This window comes from Pongo abelii, chromosome 21 (assembly GCF_028885655.2).
Source record: "Pongo abelii isolate AG06213 chromosome 21, NHGRI_mPonAbe1-v2.0_pri, whole genome shotgun sequence".
Lineage (NCBI taxonomy): Eukaryota > Metazoa > Chordata > Mammalia > Primates > Hominidae > Pongo > Pongo abelii.
The window spans coordinates 17124542-17146824 of record NC_072006.2 but is presented as its reverse complement, the minus strand read 5'-3'; the positions used below and the strand labels follow the sequence as shown (position 1 = coordinate 17146824).

The window sequence follows — 22283 nt, the reverse complement described above, 5'->3', positions numbered from 1 at the left end:
CAGTCCCCTAGGGCCAGTTGCAGTGGGGAGCTGTTCGGGAACCTGAACCTGATGGGCCTGGGAAGGAAGGAGCCACCAGAACCCAGAGCAAGTAGCACCCACTGATAGGCGCTGCGGCCTTCAGTAGACACCGTGATCGCTCAGCGGGGAGACAGCAGGAAAGAGCACCTCCCCAACTTCAGTCTCTCTCACCTCACATCTTCTGCTGGTGATTTCCATTGGCTGAGCCTAACTGGAAGCCAGAAAGGAAGACGATGATGCAGTTTAAAAGGCCTGAGTAAGTGGAGAAAGGTGGGTGCTGCATTCAGAGGTAAGTGATCCAGATTCACTTAGCACAAGGTCATTAATTTTGTCAATAAAATTCTAAATCATTAGATTTAAAGATTCTAACATATCTCAAATTACTAAGAAGAAAAATATAAATAACATACAAACAGATTTTCCTGTACAAGGAAGGTAGCCAGCATAGATTCTTTTTTTTTTCAAGAGGGCTAACTACATGTACTTGAGTGTAAATATAATGTGAAAATATGAGCCTGGTGGATTTTTTACCTGCTCTTTGATAAGTTACGTTCACATTTGGCCATATACCATCACAGCTCTGCTGCCCAGGAACTGAGTTGTTTGAGTCCTCCAGGAAGCAGATGCCAAGAAGAAGGTAAAAGAGCAAGAGATTTATTGTGAGCAACTGCAAATGGCAAAGTGGAAAAAAGCAGGAGTTGACAGAGAGAGCCTTCAGACCATGCTGCGGGGCTGAGACTAGCAGGACAAGATGGGGAGAAGGGAGGATTAAAAAGGAGGACTTAGAGCACAGCATTGCTCCGAGAAAGCCCCCCGAGACCAACCAGGAGCTCTGCCACAAAGACCGCCCATACAGTGGTCCCATGTTGGGAGGAGATGGCCTTGCCTTGTACCAGTATTTTGCTCATTGCTTGAGGGCCACCCAAGAAGAGTACCATGGCTCAAAAGCAGTGCCAGACCTAGGGGAGGTTCCTCCTCGCAGCTGGGTAACCGATCTTTTCTTGGAGATCTGAGGTTGCATCTCCATGTCTGCCACAGATACCATGACTTTCACCCCAGAAGGAGCACACCATGAGACAGAGGAAATCCTGAGCAGGCATGAAAGGGAAACTGTCTCATGTTTCTGGAGAAAGGCCCCTGTGGAGGGAAAAGAGTAAGGCAAGTGGAAGCAAGGGTTCAGGGACCTGTGACTTGACCTCCTTCATCAGGATGGAAATGTTGAGCAAGGGGAGGTGTTGAGAAAACCAGAAACTGGAAAGGCTGGTTGGAGAGCACTCAGAGGGTGGCCCTGGGTTTACAATGGCATGATGGCCTGATTAGGCTGAAATAAGGCTTCCATCAGCCTCCAGAGCTACTTTGGCTGTTGGATGGAGTGGAAGGCCTGCAGGAGGGCCTGCCTGCTCACGGAAAACACGACGGGCAGCTGTGGGTGCCTGCTGCTGGGCCTGGTGGGCCACACCAACTGTGGTCGGGGTAAACACCCTGTAGCCAAGGTTAATATCTGAGCCGCAGACCAAATTGGCAGTTAAAGCCAGTACTCAGGACATTCCATTGGGCTAGAGAGGGAGAACTACTCAGCTGGCTTACTGAAAGACACAGGTGTGGGACTTCATCAGCAGATGCAAGCCTGGAGCCACCTCACAGCAGAGAGGAGTAGGAACCCTGAGTATGGAAGCCCCTTCCTCTCCTACACCAAGTTACTCACAGCACCATGATGGGCAGCACTAGAAGGATTAGAAACCACACCGCCCTGATAAGAGTTGAAATTTGCTTCAACTGGCTCTTAAGCTGACATGAGATTGTGCTAGTTGGAAGATACCAAGATACTCTTAAAAGAGAAGATGAAGTTCTCTTGTTTCAACCCCTATTACTATTGACTGTCAACTTCCCAAAAGATCCCAGAAAAACATGTTAATGGAACAAAACTAAGTTTATTAGATTTACTGTAGTATAAGAGAATACCACCTTGGTAGAGTCTTGATAGTGTCTCAGGTTGACAAAGTCAAGGTCTGCACTGGAGGACTTCTAAGGTAGCTTCTGCAAGGTGGGGAGTAGCTTGGGACTGGGCAGGGTTTCTACCCTAACAATTCTCAATTGGTAATCCCCGCAAGGCCAAGGATCCTGAAGCAAATCTTGATAAGAAAGATACTGGATTTGATAAGCTAGCTATTTTAGTGGATTTACTGCCTCATTTTTGGTAAGCAAGTCTTCCTGAAGTAAGCAGGTAAGTGATTTTTGCTTGCTTCCAACATTGTTTAATACAGGAACAAAAAAATGACTGGTCCCAGTGTTGTTTTAAGACATTGGGAACTATGCTGACTTCAGTTCTCAAGGGGAGGAGAATTGTTAGAGGAATCATATAAATTTGTTTTAAAAAGTGGCATTTTGGGGGTCTGTCTTAACACATATTTTTAAAATGTTTCCTTTTAACATAGTTTTAAATTTCAGAAAAATTTCAAAGGTAGTACAGAGAGTTCCCATATATCCCCCACATCCAGTTTCCCCTATCATTAACATCGTAATGTGGTACACTTATTACAATTAATAAGCCAGGATTAATACATTATTACTAACTAAAGTTCATATTTCATTCCGATTTTCTTAGTTTTCACCTAATGTCATTTTCCTGTCCCAGGATCCCATCCAGGCTACCACACATGTTTAGTTCTCAAGTCTCCCCAGGTTCCTCGTGGCTGTGACAGTTTCTGACTTTCCTCGTTTCTGATGACGTTGACAGTCTGAGGAGTGCTGATGGAGCATTTTGTAGAATGTCCCTCACTTGGAATTTGTCTAATGTTTTACTCATAATTATACTGGGCTGATGGGTTTTTGAAAGGAAGACCACAGAGGTAAAGAGCCATTCTTATCACATCATATCAAAGGCACATTCTGCAGGTTGACTCTCCCTTATCCGAAATGCTGAAGACCAGAAGTGTTTCAAATTTTGAATTTGTTCAGATTTTGAAATATTTGCATATACATAATCTTGGGAGTGAGACCCAAGTCTCAACAGGAAATTTATTTATGTTTCATATACACTATATACCCATAGTTTAAAGGTAATTTTATAAAATTTTTAAATAATTTTGGGCATGAAACAAAGTTTTGACTCTGTTTTGACTTCAATCTGTCACATGAGGTCAGGTGTAGAATTTTCCGCTTGTGGCACCATGTTGGCACTCAAAATGTTTCAGATGTTGGAGCATTTGGATTAGAGAACGTTCAGCTTGTATCAGCATGACTCATGACTGTTGGCATTGATCTTGATCACCTGGCTGAGGTGGTGTTTGCCTGGCTTCTCCACTGTAAGTTTCCTTTTCCCCTCTTTTCATACTGTGCTTTTTGGAACAAAGTCACTACATGCAGTCTAGTCTTCAGGAGCGGGGAGTTATACTTTACCTCCTGGAGGGCAGAATTTCTGCAGAGACCTTTGTCTCCTACCCCATTCATTCATTTATTTTATTATTTTTATATCAATATGGAATCATGAATATTTATTTTATACTCTGGGTTATAGTCCCATATTGTTTTATTTATTTTGTTGGTCTAATTATTCCAGCTTTGGCCATTGGGAGCTCTTTCCATTGCTTCCTTTGTCCCTTTGACATTTCTCCATCATTGTGTCTTTTTTTTTTTTTTTCCAATCACTTCCTTGCTTCCTGGAACTGCAAGCTGTACCATGTTCATTGTGTATATTTTGTGATGCAGCCTGAGAATCAGCCATGACTCCAAAGAGCCCTGCGGGAGAATGGTATAGAAATGAAGATCTGGGTGCTAGGTTTACTCATTGCTACTGGGGTGTCATTGTTTCTAGTGGCATTTCTTTTTTCCACTTGTGTACTGTATTTATGACCCCTTCATTTTTGAATCTACTTTTATTCTTTCAATAACAATGTCATTTGAGAAGCCATAGAAGTCAGCCACAGAGTGACCTGAAAATTTGGTCTCTCACAATAAAGATATCCCACAGTACCAAAACAATTTAAACTGCAGAAGAGTCTTCCATGCACTGCAGCTCCAAAAAGTTAAACATGATCTCTCAGATGGTTTAGAGCTTTTTCCTCACCCAAATCTCTTGTCTAATCGTAATCCCCAGTGTTGGAGCGGGGGCCTGGTAGGAGGTGATTTGATCATGGGTGCAGTTTCTCATGGTTTAACACCATCCCGCTTGGAGCTGTAGTCACGATAATGAGTTCTCAGGAGATCTGGGTTTTTTTTTTGGTTTGTTGGTTTGTTGGTTTGTTTGACAGGGAGTTTTGCTCTTGTTGCCCAGGCTGGAGTGCAGGGATGTGATCTTGGCCCACTGCAACCTCCGCCTCCCAGGTTCAAGCAATTCTCCTGCCTCAGCCTCCTGAGTAGCTGGAATTACAGGTGTCTGCCACCATGCCTGGCTAATTTTTTCTATTTTCATTAGAGACGGGGTTTCACCATGTTGACCAGGCTGGTCTTGAACCTCTGACCTCAGGTAATCCACTCGCCTCGGCCTTCCAAAGTTCTGGGATTACAGGCCTGAGCCACCGCGCCTAGCTGATCTGGTTGTTTAAAAATGTGTAGCACCTCCCCCATCTCTCTCTTCCTCCTGCTCCACCCAGGTGAAGTGCTGGCTTCCCCTTTTCCTTCCGCCATGATTGTAAGTTTCCTGAGGCCTCCCCAAATGCCAGCATCATTCTTCCTGTATAGCCTGTGGAACTGTGAGCCAATTAAACCTCTTTTCTTTACAAAGTACCCAGTCTCAGATATTTCTTTATAGCAGTGCAAGAACGGACTGCTACAGTCTCCATTTGTTATATACCAAAAACAACAGAGAAATTTTCATTTTTTCAATGCAAATTCGTAGTTTGGAACAAGGCAAATTAGAAGTCTGGGAGGCGAAGTCCCCATCTTAGTGTGACTGATGACTGCTCACAGTGCTGTGATGAATGGGTCGCTAAACCAAACACATCAATACCTACTGGGCGTGGGAAGGACAACGTTTGTTACCTTCAGTGAGGTTAAACCCTTTTCTCTCAGACTTCATGTTAAAACAGGCTCCATAGTTACAATTTGATCCCAAGACAAAGAAAGAAAGGTCAATGATTAAAGGCAATTCTTTACCATCAAATTAAGATGTGACAAATTTGTCTCTTCTTCACTGACAATATTTTACTTCTTCTGCAAAACCAAGATTAAAGAAAAAAAAAACAGAAAAGTAAAAGAAAGACTAAGATTTTAAAAATTTTCCATTTCAGTTCTCTGGTTGCTTCTGTTTGTTCACTTAGATATTCTCCCTAATTGTTTTGAATACAGTAAAATCTCATACCATAAAAACTTTTTTAAAAAAGAAATACAATAATTTTGGTACAGAGAGTTGCGTTTGATTCTAGTGAAGATCTGGGCTTCAGTAAAGGAAGTAAGGCTAAATGAGACAATTTCTAAAAAGAAAAACTTCATGTAATTGAAATGTTAAAATATTTTATAATTCTATCACCTAGCACATATTCACCCTGGGCAGTTCATGGGTCTTTGGGGGTCCATCTTTCCCAAGAGGCTTTCAGAGCAAGATTCCCCAGGTCTTTCTCATATATATTGCCATGGGACCTGTTTCAGAACCATAGCTGAGTGTGGCAGGACTAAGCGATACATCCAATGACACACAACTGGATCCTGCCACTGATCCAGGGACAGCATTGTCTGTGAGCTGCTTGATGAGTTGGCCTGGTGTGAAAACCTGGGTAGGTTGTGGTACACCACACTGGATTGTGATTAATCAGCTAATCAATTCCTCTCTCTGGAGAGGAGATGGGCCCCCCAGAGTGGTTTTAGGATCACTAGAGCTCCTATAATATCCTGAATTGTGGTCAAAAATGTTTCTGGTCTCCATAATTCCTGGATTTTGGCTGCTGAGATAGCTTTTTGTGCTTTCTAACATCCTGGAAAGCACTTATAATGAAAGTTATCTCCTGTGGTTAGCCAAGCACATCTTGGCTCCTTGAAACTTAAGAATCTAACATAATGGTAACACATTAAATGACCAAGAGTATATATTGTAGGTTTCTTGAGGACAGCTATCAAGTCTTATCTTTGTATCCTAAGTGGGCACATTTAGCAAGTACAGACACTCCCAGACTTATAATGGGATTACTTTCTGATAAACCCATTATAAGTTGAAAATGCATTTAATATTCCTAATCTAGTGAGCATAATAGCTTAGCCTAGCCTACCTTAAATTTGTTCATAAGGCTTACATCAGCCCATAGTTGGGCAAAATCATCTGGCAGCACAGTATACTGTAGAGTCCCAATTTTTTACCCTTGTGATCATGGCTGACTGGGAGCTGTGGCTCACTGCCACTGCCAAGCTTCATGAGAGCGTATTGTACGGTATATTACTAGCCTGGGAAAAGATCAGAATTCACTGATCTTCTGATCAGTTCAGAATTCACTGAACTAGGGTTTCTACTGAATGTGCATTGCTGTCTCACTGTTAGGTAAAAAATTTTAAGTCAAGCCATGATAAGTCAAGAATCATCTGTACTTAATAGTGAATATGATTAGTGAAAGGGAAAATGAATAAACGAGTGAGATAACAAGAGCCGGAGAGAGTAAATGACTTACCTGGGGCTACTGATAAAAAAGGTCAACATAATGTCTTGACCCTGTGTTAAACAGTACTGAAACTACTCATTCTTTCCTGTCCATATGTTAAATAATACCAAGACCAAGCAAAAGTAGCTGAGCTGCATGTTCCAGGGATACCAGTTTCCGAAAAATAAGACCATAAATGAGCTAAACAATTCATTTATTAAGGCAAACTACTTCCTCAGAAAGACTGACTTCTTAGCCTGGCCTTGCTGTGCCCAGCTAATTGAAAGCTATAATACCATAAACTCCATGCAGTTCAAACCAGTTGCCTACATGAAAACAACATCTTAAAAATCACTCAGCCTAGGTCCTAGGGTGTTATTGATACCCTACCCTAATTTTCATTTCCAGCCTAATTTTCATTTCAAGGTGGTGTTCTATCTTACTGTGGTGGGTGTTATAGTTTTGCTTGATAGGTAGATTTTTCTGGTGGGCTTCAGTGGAATTGATGGTCAATACAACACAATCAGTTTTCAGTTCCCTTTTTCTTCTTTTTAAAACATGATTTCACATTTCTTTGAACATGCAAAAATCTTCTAAGCACAGGGAGGTATGGGTGTCATTGCTTTCCTACAAGGTCTTGGAGCATGAAACAAATAAGCCATTTTCTTTTTTGTTACTTTGCCTAAGGAATAAAATTATTGGACTGGAAGTTATTTCAAAAATCTTTCCAATTCTAAAATTTGGGTTTCAGTAAATCTAGGGAAGTGCTCACTAAATTCAATTTTGAATGAACATAATTGTTCTCTACTGTGTTGAATACAGAAGAAATTCAACATTGTCTTAACTCTGAGGTAGAAAGTTGCTTATGGTACATGGCAAACTGTGTTAAGGCCCTCTGGCCCATTGAACACTCAGTTTAATTTCTCAAATATACACAAAAATGCACAGCTCTGGACTTGCAGTAAAGTGTCTGTCACGAGAGTTGTTTTAGCCCAAATGGCTCTAAAACATGGCTGTCAATTCCAGACGTTTCCAACTGGAAGAGACAACAGCCACCACATGTCACACAATGCACCACACACAATGTAAACATACCATTCACGTCCATACTCAGATATTTATGGCATTTTCCGTGGTTGCCATGTCAACTCATGGAGCAACCAGGCCATTAAATCATGCTGTCAGCAGGCCAAGACAGTGACACTACAAAAAAATTCCAGTTGCTGACATGAAACATTACATTTATCATTTCAAGACCTGTTTTTTTCCAGCTGCCTCTTGCTTTATTCTCTTCACTGCTTTCGAGCTGGTCTTTTAGGGTACAAGGAGAATACAAATGAGCTGTTTAAAATGCAATGGAAATCCCAGGCAACTCTTGAGTACTTTTACTTTCGTAGAACTTATTTTTTTAAGGTGACAATCTTGAGGTCACATGCCAAGAGAAGGGATGGGCTGAGAACTGACATATTATTGATATAACTGGCCAGTTTTTAACTTTCTAGCCTGGATTCAGTCTTTTCTTTCTCTCCTCTGCATGAAATTGTTCTCAGCAAATTTCTAGATTTCAAGCACATTCACTCTAATTTCTTCTGAACTCTGATGTGTTCTGAAACTCTGATTTCTCCTTAGGAGTTCCCATTAAAAAATTTTTTCAGGGTCATGTAGAAAGAAAGCATGCAGAAATCTCATCAACAGATCCGAGAGGTCGGCTCTACAATCAGTAACAGAGGCAAAGAGCAGATTTTTTATGGCAGTCCTGATTTTTCTTGATTATATTAATTTCAGAAAAGGTGAATCACTGAATGTATAACTAGATGCAAATTAAATGTTCTACCATTAGAAGGCTTTTCATATAAATTCACAATCAGAAGAATTTTTTTGTGTCACACTATGCACTAAGAATTTTAGAAAATAAGGACATTGTGACATTTCAGTGTATGTGATGATGCAATTTTCAGACCATGACAACTGTGCATGAATAGAAGGAGGATGCGAAGCCAGCCTGCCTTGACTCGCGCTGTCTCTCCTCTCCAGCGGCTGTGCTTCCTCCTCTTCCCTTTGGCCACCTCCGAGCACATTAAGCTTGCAGGATTGTGATGGGATTTAAAGGCATTTCAGCTACTCATGTGCACAGCGCTCTTCTCCTCATTCTACCTGGAGAACAACACTAAGAAGGTACAGTCAGTGAGAGCTTTCAGAGGAGAAGAAGTCTGGATGAGAATCTCCTTGAACTGGGCATCAGAATAGGTTTCTCCTCCTCACTCATTTGTCTGTGACACACAGCCCTGGAAAGGCATGCCATCCCACAGACATTGTTCTTGGAAAAAGAGACAGAATGTAATCAGGAAACGTGAAAATAAAAGAAGAAACGATGGGTTAGACAACATCCAGGCTATTCTCACGGAGCAGATATCTGGGGGCAAAGGTGAGAGAGGCTGGGAGCAAACCCGAGGCCCTCAGACACCTGCTAGCTCACGGGCAAGCGGAAGGGGCACAGCCCTACAGAGCCGACTTTGAAACAGGCAAACTGGAGACCAGAGCTGGGACTGGATAATATGAACTGGGTCTTCAAGGATGGGTTAGCAGTTTCTGATACTTGTATATTGGGGGAAAAGAAACTTCTAGACTGAAGAAACCCTTGAACATATGCCCAGGGCTGGGGAAATAATGATGCAGTCCCAGAAAGAAAAAGTAGATACTGTGCTTTCAAAGCAGATTAGGCAAGATGCAGGAAAGGGCCAAGCCAGGGAGGATGAGGAGTGCCTGGGTGAGGAGACTGCAGCAGGAGAAGTTTCAGTGGAAAGGGATGTGGTCAGATCCGTGCTCTTGCGTGATGCTTGTAAATGAATCTGATGAGAAGGGAGATGAAGCCATGAAATCATTAGAAGTTCATTAGAATAACTGGATGTAGGAGACAGCAAAGATAATAATAATAATAAAAGAGGATTTAAAATTATGATTCAAAGTCTGAATGCATTGGGGTGTGGCAAAAACTCCTCTCCCAGAAATTTTGAGCGTAAAAACAATACCTTTAGAATGAATAATTAATAGTATAGTCACACAAAGTAATAGTATACCGCAATGAAAAAAGAGTGAGCTATAAGCACAAAAATATGGTTGAATCTTGCAAAGATAAAAGTTGAGAAAAAGAAGCCAGTCACAGAAGAGTCAATATGATGTGATTCCAATTATTTAGAGTCCAAAAACGAATCATGCTGCTGGCTAGATGGTTGGGATCTTGGGGAGGGTAAAGTCGTCGGCTGGAAGGGAAATAGCCAGTGGTTTCCAAGGGGCTGGTGGTGTTCACCTCTTGATTTGGGTGCTGGTTACAGGATGTGCTTGGCTTGTGAAAAATCACTGGGTGGTATATTTATGATATGTTCACTTTTCTTTTCTGCCTGTTAAACTTGGATAGAAGTTTTTACAAAATGGCACATCTTGCTTTGGAGATCTTAGTTTAAGGAGGCGGACTGACTGACAGGTGATCTTTAAATGTCCAGCCCTTGAATCCAAATACTAACGGGGGTAAACAAGGCCATGTTTCTTGGATTCCAGGAAATTAGGAACTATGATTCAGCAAATTGGAGCATTGCATCATGTAGTGAAACCCAACATCTCCTGGCCGTAGTCCTCCCACCTCTCAGCCAGACTTGGATGCTAGCTTAGCAGCCACAGGCCTGGAAACGGTCACCACAACCAACTCATTGTCTCATTAATTTCAAGGATGTAGAAGAATAAAAAGTGATAAGGGCAAGGGTGGGAGGCTATCTCTTAGCAGCTTCAGAATAAAACCAGTGGAGCTCAGTTCCTGCCAAGAACTCGGGAGAAATCCATCATTCCTCCTGCCTGGCCTGTGGTCAGCGCCACTGTGGTGATAAGCAGAGAAGCCTGTAATGATTAACCGGGCATGTACATACAGTGGTCACCCACACACACAGACTTCTTATCATCCAGGAGCCCAGCACTTTAATACTGAGTCATACCAATGTTCGGAGAAGGAAGTTTGCCGCCACTAACACACTTCAAAATTTGGATTCAGAGTTAATTCCTGTAGTTCAGTATAACCCTTCCCAACTGCTTCCTACCTAGAGGAAAAAGAAGTAATTGAATTAAAAAAAAAAAAAAAGCCTCAAATTATTCCCTGGGTGGATTCCTAAGAAGCATTTCATAATGAGAAGTTTCCATAAATGCATTTAATAGATTCTTTGCAGATTATTAACCCCTTGAAAAGGAAGAAGGAAGAAAGAATGAAGGTAGTGTTAGAATAAGGCAAGTACCCAGAAAAATAATGTGATCTACATTCAGAAATATCTCCTTACATTATCCACATTACTTCAATAGTACATATAAGATTCCTATAAAATTGTGGCTTATAAGCAATACTTTCAACTTCCCATCAGAGCTGGTTTAAGCAGCAACATAGTTTTTAAAAATATTTTTTGGAAACTCTGATATAGAAAGCATTACATTTATTATATAGAACTCAGTATTATTCAGAGCTATCTTCCTGATATGAACAAACTTGAGATCTCTCCCCCTTCCTGCCTGCTTTACATTTCCATCGTTCATTCCTTCAGCAAATGTCGCTAAGCACCTTCTGTGTGCCAGGCCCTGTTTAGATTATTGGGGACATAGAGGGCAGTAAGTTAGGCCTCATCCAAGCCCACTGGACCTGACATTCTTGTTGCTGTGGCCTGGTGCAGTCTCATTCCCGCTGGTGCTGACTTTTGTAAATTCCTCCCAACTTTCCCCACCTCTAGTCTGTCAGCTTCCATCCCTTCCACAACTCTGGTTATTAGAGTACTATCCTTACAGATCAAATCTGACCATTTCACACCATCCTTCTTGCTTCCTTTCTGTCCTCCATTCCATATAACAAAACAATACAAACATGCAAATTATTCCCCACCAAACAAAAGCAAAAGGAAGCAAAACTTTTAATGGGATAAAAGGAAAGTTCATAGGATAAGAAAGGAATTCAGAGTCCTTTGAAATCTCATTCCAGATCTTTTTCCCAAGGTCCTGCATGTCTTTCTTGGTGTCCTCTGTAGGCCCTTTGATGCCTCTCTATGTCAAAACGTTTTCCCTATTTTGCCTTTATTTAAGTGTGTCTTTTGCCAGGAATGTCCTCTCCCTCCATTTCTGTCTATACAAATTTCCCCATGTTTTACAAGCCAAATTCAAATGCTTCCTCCTTCATGAGACCTGTAGATACTGGTATCCTGTTGGTACCTCTTGCCAAATCCATGTTCATGTTGATAGTTTGAATTCATCTGTGATGAGAGTATTCACACCATGGAAACTGGCAAACGCTGAAAATCAGAGCTTGATTTATTGTTTCGTTGATTGTTTAGACTTAAGAAAGTGGTGGAGAAAATGTTAATATAGCAGGTTAAACTTAAAAATGTGCTGTGTTTATAGCCATTATATCATGAAAACACATAAAGCATACTTCAGGAAATATTTTTTGAGTGTTTGAAAACTGTTCTCCAATTCAACAAAGAAGGCATTCATTCCACTGATGAACAACTAAGGTCCCAATATATGTCCTCATTGTTTCACTTTCATTTTACTACTTAACATCAACAAAAACATCAACTAACATTTATGTTGGAGTTGCATTTGCTCATCATTGAGGTGAGCAGCTTCTTTGCAGAATCTGAGAGTGATCAAGAATTGATTTGCAGGCTGGGCATGATGGCTCACGCCTGTAATCCCAGCACTTTGGGAGGCCAAGGCAGGCGCATCACTTGAGGTCAGGAATTCGAGACCAGCCTGGCCAACATAGTAAAATCCCGTCTCTACTAAAAATACAAAAATCAGCCGGGTGTTGTGGGGCCCACCTGTAGTCTCAGCTACTGGGGAGGCTGAGGTGAGAGGATCACTTGAGGTTGCAGTGAGGTGGAGGCGGAGGTTGCAGTGAGCTGAGATTGCACCACTGCACTCCAGCCTGGGCAACAGAGCGAGACTCCATCTCCAAAAAAAAAAAAGGGAATTGAGTTATAGTTGGCTATGAGTGCAAAAGTTCAGCAAAATCAACAAAAAAATTCTGTTAAAATCAATTAGCTATATGGAATTTATAATTAATATTTTTAAAAAATATTTAATTGACAAAAATGTATATTCAAGGTATACTATGAGATGATATGATATACATATACATTGCATAATGATTACCACAGTCAAATTAACTAGCACGTCCACTACTACTCATTACTATTTGTGTGTGTGTGTGCATGTGTGTGTTAATCCTTAAAATCTGCTCTCTTAAAATTCCAAGTTATCAATACATTCTCCAATTATGCATTAGATCTATAGAACTTCTTCATCTTATGACTGAAACCTTGTGCCCTTTGACCAAAGTCTCCCTATTTCTCTCACTTCCCAGCCTATGATCACCACTACTCTACTCTCTGCTTCTATGAGTCAGACTTTTTTAGATGCCATGTATTAGTCAGATTATGCAGTATTTGCCTTTCTGTGTCTGGCTTAATTCACTTGGCATAATGTCCTCCAGGTTCATCCATTTTGTCACAAATGGCAAGATTTCTGTCTTTTTAAGGGCTAAATAGTATTCCATTATATTCTACATTTTCTTTATTCATTGATCTCTTGTCAGTGGACACTTAGATTATTTCCATGTCTTGCTTATTGTGAATGATGCTGGAATGAACATGAGGGTGCAGATAATTCTTCAAGATTCTGATTTTGTTTCCCTTGGATATATTACCAGAAAAGGAACTGCTGGATCATATGATAATTCTAGTTTTAAATTTTTGAGGAATCTCCATACAGTTTTTCATACTGCAGCACCAGTCTACATTCCAACCAACCGCGAAGGCTCTCTTTTCTTCACACTCTCGCCAAAGCTTGTTATTTCTTGTCTTTTTGATAATAGCCATCCTAAGAGGTGTGAAGTGATAACTCATTATGGTTTTGATTGTCACTTCCCTGATGATTAATGATGTTGCGCACCTTTTCATGCGCTTGGCCATTTATATTTCTTCTTTGGAAAAATACCTACTCATTTTTAATTGAGTTATTTGGTTGTTTTGCTATTGAGTTGTGTAAGTTCCTTATATATTTTGGATATTAATCCCTTATCAGATTTATGGTTTGCAAATATTTCCTCCCATTTCATAGGCTGCCTTTTTGTTTTGTTGATTGTTTCTTTTGCTGTGTAGAAGCTTTTTAGTTTGATGTCGTCCTGCTTGCTTATTTTTGCTTTCGTAACTTATGCTTTTGCTGTCATATTAAAAAAAAAAAAAACCATTGCCAAGACCAATGTCAAGGAGCTTTTCTCCCATATTTTCTTCTAGATATCTGTAATAAACACACACACACACACACTTTTGCCAGAGAGCCATTTGTTAGACATTTACCAGAATACAGTAGTCCCTCCTTATTCATGATTTTACTTTATGCCATTTCCCTTACCTGTGGTCAACCACAGTCTGAAAATATTAAATGGAAAATTCTAGAAATAAACACTTCATAAATGCTAACTTGTGCACCATTCTGAGTAGCATGATGAAATTCCTCACTGCCCCACTTTGTCTTGCACAGGACATAAATCATCCCTTTGTCCAGCATCTCCACACTGTAGACACCACCATCCATCAGTCACTTAGTAGTTGGCTTAGTTATTTAGTGTACATAGGGTGTGGTACTATCTACAGTAGCAGGCAACCAGCGGGGTCTTGGAATGTATTCCTCAAGCATAAAAGGGCACTACCGTACCGCTATCAAGCTGAGGCAAGTAACCTCTGGGGTTGCTGAGCACAGGAGGAAGAGGGAGGACTGCCAAGCTTACCTGCTCAGCTGCCCTTCATGTGGCTTCTCGGAGGCCCCCTGCACTACCATGTACATGTGATGCCCCAGCAGCTCCTCCCTGCTTCAGTCTCCTCCTGTGGTTATTGTGGCTGAGCCTTCCCTCAGAACTTGTTCCTCCATCCCTGTAATCCTAGATGTGTTCTTATTCCAGGCAAGTCCTCACATATTTGTCCTGCGTTGGTTAAGCTCTCTAAGCCTTAGTTTCTCCATCTGTAAAGTGGGAACAATATTAGTATCTACCTCAGAGCATTGTTGTAAGTAAAAACAGGGTAATGAATGAGAGACTCTTGGCCCACCACCCTGGCACACAGTAGGAATAATACCAATAAACATCACAATAGCAAATGTGACAAATATCTGCTGAGTGCTTGTGAGACTTCCTTTGGAATCTCTATTTATTTACTTTTCATGGCAATCCAGTGAGATGGATTCCATATCACTCCCATTTTACAGATGAAGAAACTGAGGCACACACAAATTAAGATATGTGTCCAGAGCCCCACAATTGGGGATGTTCGGTAAGTTACTATCGAAGAGTTAGATAACATCAGAACATGGTTTTCAGATATACTCCCCTTCTCTCATCTCTTTTTCTTTCTCCACCCATTTTTCTTGATTCTTACATACTCTCTTATTCTGCCTTCTTGCTGCATTTCTGATTGCTCATTTCAGCTTTAGCCACTTGAAAGGAAAATGGAGAAAACATCAAAGAAGATTATTTTTCTGTGAGTGCTTCACTTTCTTTGGTGCTTCCTTTGGGGTTTTATTGACTTTTTAAAAAATTGTTTTGATGTAACTTCAAACTTGTAGAAGAGTTGCAATATCTGTGCAAAGAAGGAGCATATACACCTCATTCAGATGACACATTTATTTCCATTTTCTCTCATGTGCTTTATCTTTCTTTAGAACTCTTTGTCTTCTCTCCACCTATTGTTCGTCAAACATCAGATTGATGCTGTCAGCTGTCCTGGCTTTACAGACCGCTGTACCAACAACTTGTTTCTCCAGTTCCTCTCCTCTATATTCTCATATATGATCAAAGTTGTAGTTGCCTTTTCTAATTACAATTTTCTTCCTGTCTGTTCACAGCAGAGTCCTTTCAGCCACAAGTCTTAATAGTTTGCATGAGTGTTAATCTGCTTCTCATAGAGTCACCATGAAACACACCTTAGACAGGTATGCGCTATGCTGTCCAAAACCCTTGGGTCCGAAAGTGTTTCAGAATCCAGCAACTTAAAGATTTTTAAAGATAAGATGAACAATATTCCATGTGTTTAATAATATACCCAGTGGGGTCTAGGGGAGCAATCTCATACTCAAACACAAATATTTCTGCAGCAAATGCATGCAGAATAAAAGATTTTACATATTATCAGTACAGTTCATTTCATGTTAAAATTTCAGTATTCAGAGCTTCTTGCTTTTTGGAATTGCACACAAAGGGTGCTGTAATTTTTTATATGGTAGGGGTTAGGTTCAGATAAATACTTTAGTGACTGATCAGCTATATAGCATCTAAATTGCATAAAAATTTAGTAAGTAGATCAATTTTATTTTAATTAACATATTAAAATTATTATAATTTCAATAGAACATAAAAAACAGGATAGTGACAGCTAAATATCCCTACATACACCAGAGTGGGATTAAAGTCTTAAAGATAAAAAGCAAAGACTAATGCTTTGTTTTACAACAAGAAGGTCTTCTTTGAAGTCATAGGGAAACAAGGTCTCAGCTGTAGCAAATGGCATGGCCTTCCAAGAGAGCAGGACACATTGTAACCATGGGGACTCCAGACTGTTAATAACATTCTATATTAAAGAACAGATAGTCTGTAGTCCCAGCACTTTGGAAAGCCAAGGTTGGCAGATCACCTGAGCTCAGGAGTTCGAGACCAGCCTGGCCAACATGATGAAACCCCGTCTCTACTAAAATACAAAAATTAGCCAGGTGTGGTGATGGGCACCTGTAATCCCAGGCACTCAGGAGCCTGAGGCAGGAGAATCACTTGAACCCAGGAGGCGGAGGAGGTTGCAGTGAGCCAAGATCGTGTCACAGCCCTCCAGCCTGGTAACAGAGGGAGACTGTCTCAAAACAAAACAAAACAAAACAAAACAAAACAAAGAATAGACAGGTCTACGTACCAGATCACAATCCTTACAACACATTAGTTCACATAGGTGCAAATATTACAATCTATTTTATAATAGCACAGCTTGTTATCACATACAATTACCAGCTTCCTCATTGTATTGTATGCTTCTTATGTTGGCTAAATAGATAGAATGAATATTCCCCCATGTAGCAACCTCTATTGAGTCTTCTTTCCTCTGAAACTTTTAAGAAATACATACTTTCTACCAAATTCCACCTAGCATGAGATTGGACACTACCTCAAACTTTTCTCAAATGACTTCATGGGTAATATTCATTTGGTACCTGTAGTAGAATTTATGTATTCTAAGCTAAGAGTTGATACTAAACAAATATTTGAGATTGGTTGCAATAAATCTAAAGAAAAAAATTGCAAATTTCAGTTGGGATACAACTTAAAATTATCCTAAATATATAAAAGGTTTTGTGATTAATTTACTGTTACATATAATATATTCTCAATATTCACTTACTGAGGTTGATTAACTTTCTGCCATTTTAAGCATTGGGAAACAAATTTAAACAAATTGCCACAGTCAAAAGTCAAATCAGAGTGCCAGTGATGTTGTGTTTTAAAGGCTTCAGTGTAAGTAATGAATTGCACAATACATCATGGATGATTTTAAGATGTCCCTTGTTGGAGTGAGAGACCAGAAATCATGTTTGCCAAAAGAATACTCTTTTCCCAAGAATGCAGCAAGGCTCCCCATCCCCAGGAACAAACATCACTTTTTTCTTGATGTTGCCCTTAAAATATGAGGCTGAAGTTCAGAGTTAAGCACATCCTGGAATTGGGAACTCTCACCAGCACCAGGTGCAGGGAACTAGGCAACTTTGTCACTGGCTTATTTTTTTAAGGAGACTGTGCCTGTACTCTCTGAGCAAAGTGGCAATATCTGCAGCTGCCTGCCCTCCACCAGACAGCCAGTCCGATGTGAATTATTTAACAGAAAGTATTGCAACCTCCACTCACAATAGAGGAGGCTTCAAGATTTGTGGATGACACCCTGACAGGCTGCAGGATCAAAGCCAGGATTTTAGAGAAGAGGTGCAGTTGAGCAGTGCCCACTGGCCAAGGAGCCGTCATGACCTAGGGGCAGAGGAAGAATGCCAATCCATGCTGCGAGGGTGGCACATTCCAAGGACTAAACCACAAGAAGTAAGGCCAAGTGCTGGCAAGATGGAGCCACAAACCAGAATGATTACGTTTTTAAAGCACTGCTTCCTGGCTCAGACATAAAATTATATTTAAATGTCCTGCCTCTGTGCAATCAAAAGAAGCTAACTGAAAGAAACACGCACTTCAAGGCTGTAAATCTGAAACTTCCTAATCCCCGAAAGTCCACACTAGACTTCTTGCCTCCATGGAAACAACAAAGCATTCAGCCAACTGATTGGCCTCCAATGAATTTTAGATAAGACAGCTTGGAAGGGAATGGATGTGATTTTAATGCAGAAGAAAGCGCTGGAAGGGAGGTCCACTTGGTTCATATTTGAATAAAGCAAACAAGGCAGACGAAAGGCTGACAGCTGTAAATGACATTGTCAGTACAAAAATTATCAGCCAGTTTACAATCTGTTTGCTTATGTTGAACAAACAGACTGTGTGTGGCATCCTTCGGCCTGGTGAATGGCATAAATACTTGCGGGCTTCAGAAAAGCTATCTGCTCTCCTGCAGCCTGGCCACAATTAGATCGCCATTTGACAGCCACACTGAAAAGGAAACTGTGTCCTCTGCCTTCCCCCACACTCCCTTGCCTCTTTGCTTTCTCTTTTCCTTTCTTTCTTTTTTTTGGTCTTCTTCTTCGTAAGACAAGCACTGAAGTTGGGTAGAGACACTCGTCCTGTTGTATCAATGGCGTGAATTATGTTAGTTTTGTTGCTGGATCAAGTCGTTTACTGATGTGTCTGACATTCCAAGTGGGAGATCTTCAGTAACCTAGCAAGGCTCAGCGCCAACAGTCTTCATTTTTTATTCCTTACAGGAAGCAGAATCCAGGAGCTCCTGAAAGAATGCCACTTTTTTCTTCTTTGTGCAGCCTGTCTCGCAGACCGTTTGCTTTGAACTTGCTAGCATTGCATTTGGTGCCGAAACAAAACACAAGCAGGGCTGTGGAGCTCTATTTCCCCTGAGCAAGGCCCCTATAGCCCAACTTTCAGGAGGGAATAAAACCTAGTGGGCGCTACCGCTCCCGGGAGCTATGCTGAGTGTTTAACCCAGCCCCCAACCTGAAAGGAATGAGTTGTGTGGTCCCATTGCTTAATCCCCTCTGTGTTCTGCAAACTCATAACACAGAAATAGCTCCTTTTGTTTAAAAAGAATGGAAAGCAAACACAGGTACTAATTTTATCCCTCACGTTTGCAGAGGCTCCCTCTTGTTTAACTGCATCAGAGAGATTTAAGCTGCTGGGAGTGGCTTTTTTTCACCAGGCCCGAGGCTGTTTGGGCACTGGGAGCTTTTTACCTAAGAGATTCCAGCTCACCTTGGAGTAAGCGAGTGACACACCTCCTTGCCCTGGGCGACAAGTCACCTCTGTAGAGTGCACACACTGGAAAACAGAATAACCTCATAGGAAGACAACTGTCTACAAAACCTAGAGTTGATTTTCATCTTCTACCTTGTGTATTGTCATTATTTATTGTGTCTTATTCTTGCTAGAGTTAGCCAAGAAGTTATTCATTTGAGGAGAGGATCAAGTCTTTCTGTTATGCCTTCCTTTCTTTTCTCCTTCTTTAATATAAAGAATCTATTTAGAGGTACTTGGTTTATTTGACTGGAAAAAAAATGACGATAGGTGAGTATGGTGTGTTTGTCACAGATAAAGGGCACATCACAGGCACACACAAAGCCGGAAGACCGTGGTAATTACTGGTAAGCAGCGAAGCATCAAAACACCTCTTGTATGAAAGTTCATCCAATTACCACTAACCTAGAGAGGAGAGTTATGTTGCACTGTGCTTTTCATTTTAATCTAAATGGCTGTTTCTTTTTCTCTGATATGGCCATCGGTCATAAAGAGTTGACCATCATTAAAACTGTTTGATTTGGAAGTCTGCAGTGTTTGGCTAAGAGGGTAAATGCAAATTTGATGAAAGAATAAGGATAAATTTACATATCAGCCTCAGCTCACATGGAGAGAGTAAACATTCTGTTTATCTCGAGTGTCACTTTATGATTTCAGCAGAATATAAAACTGACCTTGGCCCAGTCATTGCAAAAGGCCTAAATGAAATATACTGTTGTCTAAATACAATTTACTCAAGTAGAACTTGTCAGCAAACCCTGTAGAACTCAGCAAACAGGACTGGAGAGTGCAGCGAAAGAATTTTGTTCTGATAAACTCCAAAATGAAATTCTGGAGCAAGGAGTAGGTGAATAAGAAAGGTTAAGAAAAAAAATCCTACCTTATGAATTTTATGGTAATCAGCATGGATTAAAACATCCTATTTAGCTGTAGTTTTAGGCTTTAGTTATCAAAAATTAGAAAATAAAAACAAACAGAAAATTTTAAAAGCCAATGTTAACATGGTAATGTATAGTATTCTTTTACCAAACCTTTGTTTTATCATTTGGAGACAAGAGTAAGATCATCATTTGTTTGGTTTCTAGAAACTATAATTGATTCCAGGAACTTTAACACTCCATAGGTAGTTTACACTGCAGGAGGATAATTCCTTTTGGCTGTTTAAATCAAACACGTTTGCATTTTCCACAACATTTTTAATTAGTTTTTTCTCAGGCTAAGTCAACATTCATCACTGGGTGAAGGAACATCAGACTTTGTTCATAATGGAGGCTTTTGAGTGTGCAGAAAAATATTCCAAGACAATTGCAGGCATCTGAACTGATATTTCACCCCCACTTTCTTGTACCCAAAAGTTCAATGTGGAAAATGAAAGCATAAAATGAGATCCTTTTATGGAGAAAAGTTGATGGCATAAATAGAGTAAGGTGGTGGGGGAGTATATACATATTTTTAATTTGAGCTATTCTAGAAATTTTGCCCACAGTCGAGCAAATAATAATAATAATAATATTCTGAATGAAATGAAGGAAAGGTAAAGAAAATTTGGCAGAAATGAATAGTTTTAATTACAAAAATAAAGAATATTCTTGTAGGACCTATTTATGCATTTACCTTTATAGCCCATAAAATATTTTTTAAATAAATAATTATCTATTTATATTCACATAGAATAATACAAAGCTTTAACGAAGACCCCATAAGAACTTCATATCTGAGTACCATTTGCAATCGATTTACAAATAATGCCAGCATCCTTAGCGACTTCTTCAGGCAAGGTTATACTGGGGGTTTTTGTGGCTAAGTAGGTGAGAGTGCTAACATAAATGAGGAGAAAGTATCTCATTATTACCAAAACTGTAGCCAGGCTGTCCACGTGGGGTTTGAAAAGAGATCGACATGTTGCCCTCACTGGAAGGAGAGTAAAATCAAGTTTGTGTGGGGTGGGAGGGGAGGTTGTATGTATCTGAAGAAGTCAGGCTGTTGAAATGCTTTTCCTCAATGTCCTGTGTTCACATACAGGTGAACTGGGAGTACCGCACACAGCATGGCTTCCAGCCTGAAGTGACTGACTGTAAAACGCCAGTGAATAGAGAGGCTCAAGACTGAGTAAAGGATCCTGCACACTCAACAAGCTCATCCTTCTCTGCACCCGAGATGTTTAGAGTCCCAGTTACAGAGCTTTCAGAAGGCAGAATTCGTCCACAGCACACTATTGATGCCTATCGAAGCTAAGGAAATTAACTAAGAAGGGAAGAAATAATCTCCATAGAAAAGGGATTTGAGAACCCAGAAGAGAGTATGGGCCTGGCAGTGTGCATGTTGCAAACTATGCACCATCACTGGCCTAAAACGCACCTCTGTGTGCATCATTTACTCACGTTTAAAAATCACCCTCTACTTGTTCTCCTGTGACCCTCATTGGACTATACCCAGACAGCACTGAAAGTGATAGCCAGAAAAAGTAGAAACAACCCATGTGTTCATCCACTGATGAACGGATCAAAACATGTGGCATGTCCATCCATACAAGGGGATATTACCCAGCAGTCAAAAGGAGCAAAGAACTGATGCATACCACACCATGGCTGATTCTCAACGGTATGTTCAGTGAAAGAAACCAGTCACAAAAGCCCATGTACTGTATGGTTCTATTTATATGAACTGCGTGGAGGAGGCACCTAGTGGTTGCCAGGGGCTTGGGATGGGGGTGGAGGGCAGGAATGGGGAATGCCTGCCGCCACCATGGGGTTTCTTTGTGAGGTAATTAAAATGTTCTAAAATTGATATGGTGATGGTTGCATGAGTCTGTGAATACACTAAAACCACTGAACGGTACACTTTAAACAGGTAAATGTTATGGTATATGAATCAAATCTCAATGAAGCTGTTAAAGAAAAAGATAAAAAAGGAAGCAAAACCTGACATCTAGAGTGTTATGGAGCCAAAGACGAGCTTTCAAAAAGAATTGCGTAGGCCCCTGAGGAACCATGGAAAGCAACATGAACGTGAACTCCAAGCAGGCCATGGGCCATCTCCGACCAATTCCACCCAGGTGAAGGGAGCAGGTGTCAGAATCAATTCCTGACTTAAAATTGGTAAATATTTGTTGGTTATCTATGCTGTGCCAGGCATCGTGGCCCACAAGGGAGAACAAAACTCCTTGTGGAGCTCACAGTCTAGGA

General features: G+C 40.6%; 1 long non-coding RNA gene across 1 annotated transcript; it reads left to right on the top strand.

Moving 5' to 3' along the window:
- Positions 1-557: 557 nt before the first annotated feature.
- On the top strand, positions 558-21885 carry LOC103888761 (uncharacterized). Its single transcript, XR_008516844.1, has 2 exons — positions 558-2245; positions 21121-21885. It is a non-coding gene; the product is annotated as an uncharacterized LOC103888761 (long non-coding RNA).
- Positions 21886-22283: the final 398 nt, after the last annotated feature.